The following is a 2,567-nucleotide window of genomic DNA, read 5'->3' on the forward strand; positions in this document are numbered from 1 at the left end:
ACTGGGTTCCCCGATCCGAAACCACATCGGAAGGGACCCCGTGAAGCTTCACGATTTCACTGATAAACACCTGAGCAAGAGTCTTAGCATTAGGAAGTGCGGGTAGCGCAATAAAGTGTACCATTTTGCTAAACCTGTCTACTACTACCAAGATAACTGTTTTACCCGCAGACAACGGTAAGTCAGTGATGAAATCCATTGACAGATGTGTCCATGGCCTATTGGGGATGAAAAGTGGCAATAAAGACCCTGCTGGACGTGTATGAGAGACTTTCGCGCGTGCACAAGTAGAACAAGTAGACACGAAATCCATTACATCCTGACGCAACCTTGGCCACCAAAAACGACGAGACAATAGCTCCAAGGTTGCTTTACTACCCGGGTGCCCAGCAAGTGCCGAATTATGATGTTCCTTTAATAATTCAAGACGCAGGTTTAACGGTACAAACAATTTCTCTGAGGGGCAAGAGGCCGGGGCGTCCCCCTGGGCCTCTAACACCTTTCCCTCTAGAACAGAGTGTACAGCAGAGACAACCACTCCTCTTTGTAAAATAGGTACCGGATCACTAACATTACCCCCTCCAGGGAAACTACGAGATAATGCGTCCGCCTTGGTATTTTTTGCCCCAGGACGATAGGTGATTACAAAGTTAAATCTGGTAAAGAATAGCGACCACCTAGCTTGTCTAGGGGTGAGACGCTTAGCCGATTCTAGGTACAGAAGGTTTTTGTGATCCGTAATCACCGTGACGGGGTGGATTGCTCCCTCTAAAAAGTGACGCCACTCTTCAAACGCCAGTTTAATCGCCAACAGTTCCCTATTTCCAATATCATAGTTCTTTTCTGCTGTAGATAACTTTTTGGAAAAGAAAGCGCAAGGACGCCATTTGCCAGGAGACGGACCCTGAGACAATACAGCCCCCACTCCCACCTCTGACGCATCTACTTCAACAATAAAAGGCTGGGAGACATCAGGTTGAATTAGAACAGGTGCCGAGGTAAATCTCTCTTTTAGAGAGGAAAATGCAATTTTAGCGGCGTCAGACCATTTAGAAAAATCAGTCCCCTTCCTAGTCATGTCAGTAAGGGGTTTAACGATCACTGAATAATTTTTAATGAACTTTCTATAGAAATTTGCGAAACCCAAAAACCGTTGTAGAGCTTTATGGTTCTCAGGAAGATCCCAATCTAAAATTGCCTGGACCTTCCTAGGATCCATACGGAAACCTGAAGCAGATAATAGATATCCCAGGAACTGTATTTCCTGAACGGCGAAGACACATTTTTCAATTTTCGCATATAATTTATTCGTCCGTAGGACCTGCAGTACTTGCCTGACATGTACTTCATGTGTTTTCAGATCAGCCGAATAAATTAAGATATCATCTAGGTATATGACTACAAACCTGCCGATGAGATGACTAAAAATATCATTAACGAAATGTTGGAAGACAGCAGGGGCATTGGTCAGACCGAAAGGCATGACTAAATTTTCATAATGCCCCTCAGGGATGTTAAAAGCTGTCTTCCACTCATCCCCTTCCTTGATACGAATCAGATTGTAGGCCCCCCTAAGATCAAGTTTGGAGAACCACGTAGCACCCGCAATCTGATTAAAAAGGTCAGGAATGAGAGGAAGAGGGTATGGGTCTCGGATGGTTATCCGGTTTAGCTCACGGAAATCTAGGCAAGGATGCAGGCCCCCATCTTTCGGGACCCGAAAGATTATACAACCTGGACTTGGGTAATTTTGCACCGGGAATCAGGTTAACCGGGCAATCATAAGGACGATGAGGTGGTAGCTTCTGACAACCCTTTTCAGAAAAAACGTCCTCAAAGTCCGAAATAAATGTAGGTAGGGAAGCTATGGAGGCGATTAAGCAATTGTTATTTAAGCAATTCTCTCTGCAATGCTCACTCCACTCCAATATCTCCCTGGCCTGCCAATCCACCACTGGATTGTGCGCTACCAACCAGGGAAGACCCAATACCACAGGAGAGGGAAGGCCCTCCAGAACGTAACATGAAAGACACTCATTATGGTGGTCCCCTACCGAAGGTGTAAATTATGGACAATGTGAGTGAGGTTTCTCTGAGACAGAGGAGCAGAATCAATAGCGAATATGGGAATAGGTCTCTGCAGCGTACAGAGAGACAAACCCATAGTGCGGGCAAAATGGGCATCTATCAAATTTACCCCTGCTCCACTGTCTAGAAAAAAAGAAATAGACTCCGTCTTAACACCAAAAACAATAACTGCTGGCAACACAAATTGAGATGTTCGTATGGAGGAAACGTATACCCCCCGGCTGACATCCTCCGCACAGCCTGGGGTTAGTAGTTTTCCGACGGTCTTTTGTTTTTGAGAAAGGAGGGACAGACATTAATGAAATGACCCCTCCCCCCACAGAAAAAACAAGCCCCCCCACCTACGGCGAACCTCAGGAGGACGGACCTGACGAGAAGTTCCTCCTAGCTGCATAGGCTCATCTAAGTCAGTACAGACTAACTGCTGCTTGGGAGAGGTTACCAATTGCTCAGGAATTTTCGATCTCTCCCTAAGACGT

Source organism: Bufo gargarizans, chromosome 1, assembly GCF_014858855.1.
Source record: "Bufo gargarizans isolate SCDJY-AF-19 chromosome 1, ASM1485885v1, whole genome shotgun sequence".
Classification (NCBI taxonomy): Eukaryota; Metazoa; Chordata; class Amphibia; order Anura; family Bufonidae; genus Bufo; species Bufo gargarizans.